The following is a 12698-nucleotide window of genomic DNA, read 5'->3' as shown; positions in this document are numbered from 1 at the left end:
ATGTATTTGGTGACAGTTCTGTTCTAGCCCTGTGGATCTAGCGAAACGTGGATCTGAAGGAATAAAAGGGTCATTAACAACATCGATCTGAAATTGGATACGTGACAAGAAACAGAGCCATCACTAACAGTTTGCTTTTGAACTGGAGAAGGTTTCTCGTGAAATTAGCTTGAGGCTCGAGGTATGCAAGGTCAACATAACTTAGGTAAAACACGCAAACACTTGCCTCTTTAGCAGACAGTGAAAGGATTACAAGACGCAAATTAAACATTTTCGACAAGTGATACAGGGGACTGGGAAGATAAGTATTATAAACTGTGAACACCAATGTTCTGGAGCACAATACTTACATTCAAAGACCGAAAACATCCAGGTCCTGATTAATCAGATTGCATTGTGGTACTTTTCTGCAAAACTTCCACTTGTAATGTCCTACAAAAGAGTGACAAAACCCATCCCTGTCAGCCCAGGATAGAAAATCCGAAGGGATGAACGTTTGCTTATTTTCTGAAGACTCACAAAGCCAAGACTGGGTTTTGGTGATTGTTTCCTTTCCACTCCCAGGAGCCGCAGTGGTTGGGGCGGTGGGTTGGGAAAAGTAAAACGTGCCCGTCAGCAGCGTGTGGGGTTATTTCAGCTTCCTCTCATCTGACAACGCTGTGACTTGACTCCGATGTTCTCAGAGATATTTATTGACGCGAGACAATGAGAAGATTCTCATTCCCGCAGATCGGGAATTCAAACCGTTTGCCGGCTTCAGGACAATGAGAAAGATTAATTGGGGTGTGTGAAGAAGCTGTGAGCTGCATTTCAAACAGTTAGGTGGACTCAGATGCGTCATCCATTGCGCCCCGGCCCTTTGCGTATCTTACGCCACCATGCTGCAGAGTTCTGACGTTAACACGGACATGCGCAGCAATGGGAACAGTCACAAGGTCAACAACCAAAGATAATCAGTGTCACTGCTTCCCTTCCACAGTCACAACTTTGTGAAGCAGTATCTTTCACTGGCAAAGGAAACACCCTTGTCCTCAGGTGCCTGCTTCATTTCGATCACGATTTCCAGCCCCTCACTGTTCTAGTCTCATTTCCAAACACTTGGCTCATAGCCTCAAAAGAAGCTCTGCGTGTATCTGCTTGTTCCACTCGAACAGGCAGTGGGTTACAGTTTCCCACCACTCCCAATGTGAGTGAAATATTTTTCCCCCTCCACTGATTTGAATCTTAAAGAAGAAGCCGGGGAGCAAGCTCCCTTTCTTTTCGGCGACATTTCTCATTTTGTAGTCGGCGGGGTCCACACCTGCGTGGGGAAAGCGCAATGGATTTCAAGTCCATCGCATTAACCACTCCGCCCACGAATACAGAACCACACTGACAGCTTCACTTCCCAGGTCTGTCTGCCTGTGGAGCAGAGAAAGAGTGAATTATCGCAGAGTTTGTTTGAATCCAATCATTTCACAGTGATTCGAAAGGGTTAAATATCTGCACACGGCGAGTCTAGGTGTTTCATCGCAAAAGATGAAATGAACTTTCAGTCAAAAACAAAACACGAGACTGCAGGAGGAACTGAGAAGGTCAGGCAACATCGGTGGAATGAGAATCAGAGACAGCGTTTCAGAATTCCGTTTTCTCCGACAGGGACTGTCGAGTTTCTCTTTTTGTCTCGGCTTCTCAGCATCCGCATTCCCTCACGTCAGACATTAATTCAATCCAGAAACCCCTTTGGGGAAAGGATTTCTGTTTGGGGAACATTTTCCTGACCCCATTAAAAGCGGACGGTTTCAAAGCCAAGAACGGGCAGCAAACACGCCGCCCCTGGGTGGGCTCGAACCACCAACCTTTCGGTTAACAGCCGAACGCGCTAACCAATTGCGCCACAGAGGCACGTGCGAGTGTGGGCTGCACCATCGCTTAGGGGAGGCTGTTAGTGAGTTCATAATTCAGCCGGCCCCACCGAGAATTACAATTGTCGTCCATCAGTTTTACTTTTACATAATAAAGCCTGGGACATTCATTGTGGAGACACCGGGGACAGTCTGCAGACACATCCATGTCACGAGGAACTAGCTTTGTGCTCCGGGGCCGTCGCCCTTCCAGCCTTTCAGTGTTTTGCCTGTTCCCGAGTTCTCTCATTGGCTCGGAGGAGAGAAGGGGTTTGAATTCCTGATGTGCAGGAACGACAATTCTTTCAATGTCTCAGATCAGTTCATACCCCGAGAACATCAGAGTCAATCTCCCGGCCTCTACAACAAGAGGACGTTGTCTGGACTGTCTCTGGACAATCGTTAGGATGAATGTAGATTGGTAAATGTATTTGGTGACAGTTCTGTTCTAGCCCTGTGGATCTAGCGAAACGTGGATCTGAAGGAATAAAAGGGTCATTAACAACATCGATCTGAAATTGGATACGTGACAAGAAACAGAGCCATCACTAACAGTTTGCTTTTGAACTGGAGAAGGTTTCTCGTGAAATTAGCTTGAGGCTCGAGGTATGCAAGGTCAACATAACTTAGGTAAAACACGCAAACACTTGCCTCTTTAGCAGACAGTGAAAGGATTACAAGACGCAAATTAAACATTTTCGACAAGTGATACAGGGGACTGGGAAGATAAGTATTATAAACTGTGAACACCAATGTTCTGGAGCACAATACTTACATTCAAAGACCGAAAACATCCAGGTCCTGATTAATCAGATTGCATTGTGGTACTTTTCTGCAAAACTTCCACTTGTAATGTCCTACAAAAGAGTGACAAAACCCATCCCTGTCAGCCCAGGATAGAAAATCCGAAGGGATGAACGTTTGCTTATTTTCTGAAGACTCACAAAGCCAAGACTGGGTTTTGGTGATTGTTTCCTTTCCACTCCCAGGAGCCGCAGTGGTTGGGGCGGTGGGTTGGGAAAAGTAAAACGTGCCCGTCAGCAGCGTGTGGGGTTATTTCAGCTTCCTCTCATCTGACAACGCTGTGACTTGACTCCGATGTTCTCAGAGATATTTATTGACGCGAGACAATGAGAAGATTCTCATTCCCGCAGATCGGGAATTCAAACCGTTTGCCGGCTTCAGGACAATGAGAAAGATTAATTGGGGTGTGTGAAGAAGCTGTGAGCTGCATTTCAAACAGTTAGGTGGACTCAGATGCGTCATCCATTGCGCCCCGGCCCTTTGCGTATCTTACGCCACCATGCTGCAGAGTTCTGACGTTAACACGGACATGCGCAGCAATGGGAACAGTCACAAGGTCAACAACCAAAGATAATCAGTGTCACTGCTTCCCTTCCACAGTCACAACTTTGTGAAGCAGTATCTTTCACTGGCAAAGGAAACACCCTTGTCCTCAGGTGCCTGCTTCATTTCGATCACGATTTCCAGCCCCTCACTGTTCTAGTCTCATTTCCAAACACTTGGCTCATAGCCTCAAAAGAAGCTCTGCGTGTATCTGCTTGTTCCACTCGAACAGGCAGTGGGTTACAGTTTCCCACCACTCCCAATGTGAGTGAAATATTTTTCCCCCTCCAGTGATTTGAATCTTAAAGAAGAAGCCGGGGAGCAAGCTCCCTTTCTTTTCGGCGACATTTCTCATTTTGTAGTCGGCGGGGTTCACACCTGCGTGGGGAAAGCGCAATGGATTTCAAGTCCATCGCATTAACCACTCCGCCCACGAATACAGAACCACACTGACAGCTTCACTTCCCAGGTCTGTCTGCCTGTGGAGCAGAGAAAGAGTGAATTATCGCAGAGTTTGTTTGAATCCAATCATTTCACAGTGATTCGAAAGGGTTAAATATCTGCACACGGCGAGTCTAGGTGTTTCATCGCAAAAGATGAAATGAACTTTCAGTCAAAAACAAAACACGAGACTGCAGGAGGAACTGAGAAGGTCAGGCAACATCGGTGGAATGAGAATCAGAGACAGCGTTTCAGAATTCCGTTTTCTCCGACAGGGACTGTCGAGTTTCTCTTTTTGTCTCGGCTTCTCAGCATCCGCATTCCCTCACGTCAGACATTAATTCAATCCAGAAACCCCTTTGGGGAAAGGATTTCTGTTTGGGGAACATTTTCCTGACCCCATTAAAAGCGGACGGTTTCAAAGCCAAGAACGGGCAGCAAACACACCGCCCCTGGGTGGGCTCGAACCACCAACCTTTCGGTTAACAGCCGAACGCACTAAACAATTGCGCCACAGAGGCAAGTGCGAGTGTGGGCCGCACCATCGCTTAGGGGAGGCTGTTAGTGAGTTCATAATTCAGCCGGCCCCACCGAGAATTACAATTGTCGTCCATCAGTTTTACTTTTACATAATAAAGCCTGGGACATTCATTGTGGAGACACCGGGGACAGTCTGCAGACACATCCATGTCACGAGGAACTAGCTTTGTGCTCCGGGGCCGTCGCCCTTCCAGCCTTTCAGTGTTTTGCCTGTTCCCGAGTTCTCTCATTGGCTCGGAGGAGAGAAGGGGTTTGAATTCCTGATGTGCAGGAACGACAATTCTTTCAATGTCTCAGATCAGTTCATACCCCGAGAACATCAGAGTCAATCTCCCGGCCTCTACAACAAGAGGACGTTGTCTGGACTGTCTCTGGACAATCGTTAGGATGAATGTAGATTGGTAAATGTATTTGGTGACAGTTCTGTTCTAGCCCTGTGAGCGGAACGTGGATCTGAAGGAATAAAAGGGTCATTAACAACATCGATCTGAAATTGGATACGTGACAAGAAACAGAGCCATCACTAACAGTTTGCTTTTGAACTGGAGAAGGTTTCTCGTGAAATTAGCTTGAGGCTCGAGGTATGCAAGGTCAACATAACTTAGGTAAAACACGCAAACACTTGCCTCTTTAGCAGACAGTGAAAGGATTACAAGACGCAAATTAAACATTTTCGACAAGTGATACAGGGGACTGGGAAGATAAGTATTATAAACTGTGAACACCAATGTTCTGGAGCACAATACTTACATTCAAAGACCGAAAACATCCAGGTCCTGATTAATCAGATTGCATTGTGGTACTTTTCTGCAAAACTTCCACTTGTAATGTCCTACAAAAGAGTGACAAAACCCATCCCTGTCAGCCCAGGATAGAAAATCCGAAGGGATGAACGTTTGCTTATTTTCTGAAGACTCACAAAGCCAAGACTGGGTTTTGGTGATTGTTTCCTTTCCACTCCCAGGAGCCGCAGTGGTTGGGGCGGTGGGTTGGGAAAAGTAAAACGTGCCCGTCAGCAGCGTGTGGGGTTATTTCAGCTTCCTCTCATCTGACAACGCTGTGACTTGACTCCGATGTTCTCAGAGATATTTATTGACGCGAGACAATGAGAAGATTCTCATTCCCGCAGATCGGGAATTCAAACCGTTTGCCGGCTTCAGGACAATGAGAAAGATTAATTGGGGTGTGTGAAGAAGCTGTGAGCTGCATTTCAAACAGTTAGGTGGACTCAGATGCGTCATCCATTGCGCCCCGGCCCTTTGCGTATCTTACGCCACCATGCTGCAGAGTTCTGACGTTAACACGGACATGCGCAGCAATGGGAACAGTCACAAGGTCAACAACCAAAGATAATCAGTGTCACTGCTTCCCTTCCACAGTCACAACTTTGTGAAGCAGTATCTTTCACTGGCAAAGGAAACACCCTTGTCCTCAGGTGCCTGCTTCATTTCGATCACGATTTCCAGCCCCTCACTGTTCTAGTCTCATTTCCAAACACTTGGCTCATAGCCTCAAAAGAAGCTCTGCGTGTATCTGCTTGTTCCACTCGAACAGGCAGTGGGTTACAGTTTCCCACCACTCCCAATGTGAGTGAAATATTTTTCCCCCTCCACTGATTTGAATCTTAAAGAAGAAGCCGGGGAGCAAGCTCCCTTTCTTTTCGGCGACATTTCTCATTTTGTAGTCGGCGGGGTCCACACCTGCGTGGGGAAAGCGCAATGGATTTCAAGTCCATCGCATTAACCACTCCGCCCACGAATACAGAACCACACTGACAGCTTCACTTCCCAGGTCTGTCTGCCTGTGGAGCAGAGAAAGAGTGAATTATCGCAGAGTTTGTTTGAATCCAATCATTTCACAGTGATTCGAAAGGGTTAAATATCTGCACACGGCGAGTCTAGGTGTTTCATCGCAAAAGATGAAATGAACTTTCAGTCAAAAACAAAACACGAGACTGCAGGAGGAACTGAGAAGGTCAGGCAACATCGGTGGAATGAGAATCAGAGACAGCGTTTCAGAATTCCGTTTTCTCCGACAGGGACTGTCGAGTTTCTCTTTTTGTCTCGGCTTCTCAGCATCCGCATTCCCTCACGTCAGACATTAATTCAATCCAGAAACCCCTTTGGGGAAAGGATTTCTGTTTGGGGAACATTTTCCTGACCCCATTAAAAGCGGACGGTTTCAAAGCCAAGAACGGGCAGCAAACACACCGCCCCTGGGTGGGCTCGAACCACCAACCTTTCGGTTAACAGCCGAACGCGCTAACCAATTGCGCCACAGAGGCACGTGCGAGTGTGGGCTGCACCATCGCTTAGGGGAGGCTGTTAGTGAGTTCATAATTCAGCCGGCCCCACCGAGAATTACAATTGTCGTCCATCAGTTTTACTTTTACATAATAAAGCCTGGGACATTCATTGTGGAGACACCGGGGACAGTCTGCAGACACATCCATGTCACGAGGAACTAGCTTTGTGCTCCGGGGCCGTCGCCCTTCCAGCCTTTCAGTGTTTTGCCTGTTCCCGAGTTCTCTCATTGGCTCGGAGGAGAGAAGGGGTTTGAATTCCTGATGTGCAGGAACGACAATTCTTTCAATGTCTCAGATCAGTTCATACCCCGAGAACATCAGAGTCAATCTCCCGGCCTCTACAACAAGAGGACGTTGTCTGGACTGTCTCTGGACAATCGTTAGGATGAATGTAGATTGGTAAATGTATTTGGTGACAGTTCTGTTCTAGCCCTGTGAGCGGAACGTGGATCTGAAGGAATAAAAGGGTCATTAACAACATCGATCTGAAATTGGATACGTGACAAGAAACAGAGCCATCACTAACAGTTTGCTTTTGAACTGGAGAAGGTTTCTCGTGAAATTAGCTTGAGGCTCGAGGTATGCAAGGTCAACATAACTTAGGTAAAACACGCAAACACTTGCCTCTTTAGCAGACAGTGAAAGGATTACAAGACGCAAATTAAACATTTTCGACAAGTGATACAGGGGACTGGGAAGATAAGTATTATAAACTGTGAACACCAATGTTCTGGAGCACAATACTTACATTCAAAGACCGAAAACATCCAGGTCCTGATTAATCAGATTGCATTGTGGTACTTTTCTGCAAAACTTCCACTTGTAATGTCCTACAAAAGAGTGACAAAACCCATCCCTGTCAGCCCAGGATAGAAAATCCGAAGGGATGAACGTTTGCTTATTTTCTGAAGACTCACAAAGCCAAGACTGGGTTTTGGTGATTGTTTCCTTTCCACTCCCAGGAGCCGCAGTGGTTGGGGCGGTGGGTTGGGAAAAGTAAAACGTGCCCGTCAGCAGCGTGTGGGGTTATTTCAGCTTCCTCTCATCTGACAACGCTGTGACTTGACTCCGATGTTCTCAGAGATATTTATTGACGCGAGACAATGAGAAGATTCTCATTCCCGCAGATCGGGAATTCAAACCGTTTGCCGGCTTCAGGACAATGAGAAAGATTAATTGGGGTGTGTGAAGAAGCTGTGAGCTGCATTTCAAACAGTTAGGTGGACTCAGATGCGTCATCCATTGCGCCCCGGCCCTTTGCGTATCTTACGCCACCATGCTGCAGAGTTCTGACGTTAACACGGACATGCGCAGCAATGGGAACAGTCACAAGGTCAACAACCAAAGATAATCAGTGTCACTGCTTCCCTTCCACAGTCACAACTTTGTGAAGCAGTATCTTTCACTGGCAAAGGAAACACCCTTGTCCTCAGGTGCCTGCTTCATTTCGATCACGATTTCCAGCCCCTCACTGTTCTAGTCTCATTTCCAAACACTTGGCTCATAGCCTCAAAAGAAGCTCTGCGTGTATCTGCTTGTTCCACTCGAACAGGCAGTGGGTTACAGTTTCCCACCACTCCCAATGTGAGTGAAATATTTTTCCCCCTCCACTGATTTGAATCTTAAAGAAGAAGCCGGGGAGCAAGCTCCCTTTCTTTTCGGCGACATTTCTCATTTTGTAGTCGGCGGGGTCCACACCTGCGTGGGGAAAGCGCAATGGATTTCAAGTCCATCGCATTAACCACTCCGCCCACGAATACAGAACCACACTGACAGCTTCACTTCCCAGGTCTGTCTGCCTGTGGAGCAGAGAAAGAGTGAATTATCGCAGAGTTTGTTTGAATCCAATCATTTCACAGTGATTCGAAAGGGTTAAATATCTGCACACGGCGAGTCTAGGTGTTTCATCGCAAAAGATGAAATGAACTTTCAGTCAAAAACAAAACACGAGACTGCAGGAGGAACTGAGAAGGTCAGGCAACATCGGTGGAATGAGAATCAGAGACAGCGTTTCAGAATTCCGTTTTCTCCGACAGGGACTGTCGAGTTTCTCTTTTTGTCTCGGCTTCTCAGCATCCGCATTCCCTCACGTCAGACATTAATTCAATCCAGAAACCCCTTTGGGGAAAGGATTTCTGTTTGGGGAACATTTTCCTGACCCCATTAAAAGCGGACGGTTTCAAAGCCAAGAACGGGCAGCAAACACACCGCCCCTGGGTGGGCTCGAACCACCAACCTTTCGGTTAACAGCCGAACGCGCTAACCAATTGCGCCACAGAGGCACGTGCGAGTGTGGGCTGCACCATCGCTTAGGGGAGGCTGTTAGTGAGTTCATAATTCAGCCGGCCCCACCGAGAATTACAATTGTCGTCCATCAGTTTTACTTTTACATAATAAAGCCTGGGACATTCATTGTGGAGACACCGGGGACAGTCTGCAGACACATCCATGTCACGAGGAACTAGCTTTGTGCTCCGGGGCCGTCGCCCTTCCAGCCTTTCAGTGTTTTGCCTGTTCCCGAGTTCTCTCATTGGCTCGGAGGAGAGAAGGGGTTTGAATTCCTGATGTGCAGGAACGACAATTCTTTCAATGTCTCAGATCAGTTCATACCCCGAGAACATCAGAGTCAATCTCCCGGCCTCTACAACAAGAGGACGTTGTCTGGACTGTCTCTGGACAATCGTTAGGATGAATGTAGATTGGTAAATGTATTTGGTGACAGTTCTGTTCTAGCCCTGTGAGCGAAACGTGGATCTGAAGGAATAAAAGGGTCATTAACAACATCGATCTGAAATTGGATACGTGACAAGAAACAGAGCCATCACTAACAGTTTGCTTTTGAACTGGAGAAGGTTTCTCGTGAAATTAGCTCGAGGCTCGAGGTATGCAAGGTCAACATAACTTAGGTAAAACACGCAAACACTTGCCTCTTTAGCAGACAGTGAAAGGATTACAAGACGCAAATTAAACATTTTCGACAAGTGATACAGGGGACTGGGAAGATAAGTATTATAAACTGTGAACACCAATGTTCTGGAGCACAATACTTACATTCAAAGACCGAAAACATCCAGGTCCTGATTAATCAGATTGCATTGTGGTACTTTTCTGCAAAACTTCCACTTGTAATGTCCTACAAAAGAGTGACAAAACCCATCCCTGTCAGCCCAGGATAGAAAATCCGAAGGGATGAACGTTTGCTTATTTTCTGAAGACTCACAAAGCCAAGACTGGGTTTTGGTGATTGTTTCCTTTCCACTCCCAGGAGCCGCAGTGGTTGGGGCGGTGGGTTGGGAAAAGTAAAACGTGCCCGTCAGCAGCGTGTGGGGTTATTTCAGCTTCCTCTCATCTGACAACGCTGTGACTTGACTCCGATGTTCTCAGAGATATTTATTGACGCGAGACAATGAGAAGATTCTCATTCCCGCAGATCGGGAATTCAAACCGTTTGCCGGCTTCAGGACAATGAGAAAGATTAATTGGGGTGTGTGAAGAAGCTGTGAGCTGCATTTCAAACAGTTAGGTGGACTCAGATGCGTCATCCATTGCGCCCCGGCCCTTTGCGTATCTTACGCCACCATGCTGCAGAGTTCTGACGTTAACACGGACATGCGCAGCAATGGGAACAGTCACAAGGTCAACAACCAAAGATAATCAGTGTCACTGCTTCCCTTCCACAGTCACAACTTTGTGAAGCAGTATCTTTCACTGGCAAAGGAAACACCCTTGTCCTCAGGTGCCTGCTTCATTTCGATCACGATTTCCAGCCCCTCACTGTTCTAGTCTCATTTCCAAACACTTGGCTCATAGCCTCAAAAGAAGCTCTGCGTGTATCTGCTTGTTCCACTCGAACAGGCAGTGGGTTACAGTTTCCCACCACTCCCAATGTGAGTGAAATATCTTTCCCCCTCCACTGATTTGAATCTTAAAGAAGAAGCCGGGGAGCAAGCTCCCTTTCTTTTCGGCGACATTTCTCATTTTGTAGTCGGCGGGGTCCACACCTGCGTGGGGAAAGCGCAATGGATTTCAAGTCCATCGCATTAACCACTCCGCCCACGAATACAGAACCACACTGACAGCTTCACTTCCCAGGTCTGTCTGCCTGTGGAGCAGAGAAAGAGTGAATTATCGCAGAGTTTGTTTGAATCCAATCATTTCACAGTGATTCGAAAGGGTTAAATATCTGCACACGGCGAGTCTAGGTGTTTCATCGCAAAAGATGAAATGAACTTTCAGTCAAAAACAAAACACGAGACTGCAGGAGGAACTGAGAAGGTCAGGCAACATCGGTGGAATGAGAATCAGAGACAGCGTTTCAGAATTCCGTTTTCTCCGACAGGGACTGTCGAGTTTCTCTTTTTGTCTCGGCTTCTCAGCATCCGCATTCCCTCACGTCAGACATTAATTCAACCCAGAAACCCCTTTGGGGAAAGGATTTCTGTTTGGGGAACATTTTCCTGACCCCATTAAAAGTGGACGGTTTCAAAGCCAAGAACCGGCAGCAAACACACCGCCCCTGGGTGGGCTCAAACCACCAACCTTTCGGTTAATAGCCGAACGCGCTAACCAATTGCGCCACAGAGGCACGTGCGAGTGTGGGCCGCACCATCGCTTAGGGGAGGCTGTTAGTGAGTTCATAATTCAGCCGGCCCCACCGAGAATTACAATTGTCGTCCATCAGTTTTACTTTTACATAATAAAGCCTGGGACATTCATTGTGGAGACACCGGGGACAGTCTGCAGACACATCCATGTCACGAGGAACTAGCTTTGTGCTCCGGGGCCGTCGCCCTTCCAGCCTTTCAGTGTTTTGCCTGTTCCCGAGTTCTCTCATTGGCTCGGAGGAGAGAAGGGGTTTGAATTCCTGATGTGCAGGAACGACAATTCTTTCAATGTCTCAGATCAGTTCATACCCCGAGAACATCAGAGTCAATCTCCCGGCCTCTACAACAAGAGGACGTTGTCTGGACTGTCTCTGGACAATCGTTAGGATGAATGTAAATTGGTAAATGTATTTGGTGACAGTTCTGTTCTAGCCCTGTGGATCTAGCGAAACGTGGATCTGAAGGAATAAAAGGGTCATTAACAACATCGATCTGAAATTGGATACGTGACAAGAAACAGAGCCATCACTAACAGTTTGCTTTTGAACTGGAGAAGGTTTCTCGTGAAATTAGCTCGAGGCTCGAGGTATGCAAGGTCAACATAACTTAGGTAAAACACGCAAACACTTGCCTCTTTAGCAGACAGTGAAAGGATTACAAGACGCAAATTAAACATTTTCGACAAGTGATACAGGGGACTGGGAAGATAAGTATTATAAACTGTGAACACCAATGTTCTGGAGCACAATACTTACATTCAAAGACCGAAAACATCCAGGTCCTGATTAATCAGATTGCATTGTGGTACTTTTCTGCAAAACTTCCACTTGTAATGTCCTACAAAAGAGTGACAAAACCCATCCCTGTCAGCCCAGGATAGAAAATCCGAAGGGATGAACGTTTGCTTATTTTCTGAAGACTCACAAAGCCAAGACTGGGTTTTGGTGATTGTTTCCTTTCCACTCCCAGGAGCCGCAGTGGTTGGGGCGGTGGGTTGGGAAAAGTAAAACGTGCCCGTCAGCAGCGTGTGGGGTTATTTCAGCTTCCTCTCATCTGACAACGCTGTGACTTGACTCCGATGTTCTCAGAGATATTTATTGACGCGAGACAATGAGAAGATTCTCATTCCCGCAGATCGGGAATTCAAACCGTTTGCCGGCTTCAGGACAATGAGAAAGATTAATTGGGGTGTGTGAAGAAGCTGTGAGCTGCATTTCAAACAGTTAGGTGGACTCAGATGCGTCATCCATTGCGCCCCGGCCCTTTGCGTATCTTACGCCACCATGCTGCAGAGTTCTGACGTTAACACGGACATGCGCAGCAATGGGAACAGTCACAAGGTCAACAACCAAAGATAATCAGTGTCACTGCTTCCCTTCCACAGTCACAACTTTGTGAAGCAGTATCTTTCACTGGCAAAGGAAACACCCTTGTCCTCAGGTGCCTGCTTCATTTCGATCACGATTTCCAGCCCCTCACTGTTCTAGTCTCATTTCCAAACACTTGGCTCATAGCCTCAAAAGAAGCTCTGCGTGTATCTGCTTGTTCCACTCGAACAGGCAGTGGGTTACAGTTTCC

The 12698-nt window shown here is 47.0% G+C and overlaps 5 non-coding genes across 5 annotated transcripts; all 5 read right to left on the bottom strand.

Annotated features, from left to right (window-relative positions):
* Positions 1-1810: 1810 nt before the first annotated feature.
* trnan-guu (transfer RNA asparagine (anticodon GUU)) lies at positions 1811-1884 on the bottom strand. The gene has a single exon. It is a non-coding gene; the product is annotated as a tRNA-Asn (tRNA).
* Positions 1885-4118: 2234 nt separating this feature from the next.
* trnan-guu (transfer RNA asparagine (anticodon GUU)) lies at positions 4119-4192 on the bottom strand. The gene has a single exon. It is a non-coding gene; the product is annotated as a tRNA-Asn (tRNA).
* A 2229-nt stretch (positions 4193-6421) lies between these two features.
* trnan-guu (transfer RNA asparagine (anticodon GUU)) lies at positions 6422-6495 on the bottom strand. Its single transcript has one exon. It is a non-coding gene; the product is annotated as a tRNA-Asn (tRNA).
* A 2229-nt stretch (positions 6496-8724) lies between these two features.
* On the bottom strand, positions 8725-8798 carry trnan-guu (transfer RNA asparagine (anticodon GUU)). The gene has a single exon. It is a non-coding gene; the product is annotated as a tRNA-Asn (tRNA).
* Positions 8799-11027: 2229 nt separating this feature from the next.
* On the bottom strand, positions 11028-11101 carry trnan-auu (transfer RNA asparagine (anticodon AUU)). Its single transcript has one exon. It is a non-coding gene; the product is annotated as a tRNA-Asn (tRNA).
* Positions 11102-12698: the final 1597 nt, after the last annotated feature.

This window comes from Hemiscyllium ocellatum, unplaced genomic scaffold, assembly GCF_020745735.1.
Source record: "Hemiscyllium ocellatum isolate sHemOce1 unplaced genomic scaffold, sHemOce1.pat.X.cur. scaffold_1614_pat_ctg1, whole genome shotgun sequence".
Classification (NCBI taxonomy): domain Eukaryota; kingdom Metazoa; phylum Chordata; class Chondrichthyes; order Orectolobiformes; family Hemiscylliidae; genus Hemiscyllium; species Hemiscyllium ocellatum.
Note: the sequence above shows the minus strand (reverse complement) of the source record. Positions and strands in the feature narration are given on the sequence as shown.